Here is a 487-nt window from a genome sequence, read left to right as displayed (position 1 = left end):
ACAATAATAATAATAATAATAAATAATAATAACAATTATTATTATTATTATTTTCTTTCTTTCCCCCTAGACTAGACTACCTTTTTATGCCAGTGATCATGAAAGAATAAAAATCCTTTAACAGTCAGAGGCATCAGTTATTTAATTACTGCTGTATGTGAGCCTGAACTGCTGATAATTTTTGTGTGCTGAAATTCATAAAGTTAGATTTTAGCTTTTTAAGATTTTAACATGTTCTATCCTATCCATTTGATATGATTTCTTTGAAAGCTTTCATTGCTTTGAACGTGAGTTCAAATAACATCAGATCTCTAAAGAAGTTTGATCAAAAATGCCAGTTTCTGAATCAAAACAATTTGTAAAACAACAAATTCTTTGAAAATCCTTAGAGGTAAATCTGGATATTTCTCGGCAGCACTGATTATAAGTAGCCCATGTTCAAGTATTTTCTCCATTTAAAAGACTGCACAAAGATTTTCTATGCTCA

Source organism: Falco punctatus (assembly GCF_963210335.1).
Source record: "Falco punctatus genome assembly, chromosome: Z".
In the NCBI taxonomy this organism is placed as follows: domain Eukaryota; kingdom Metazoa; phylum Chordata; class Aves; order Falconiformes; family Falconidae; genus Falco; species Falco punctatus.
This window is presented reverse-complemented; position numbering follows the sequence as displayed.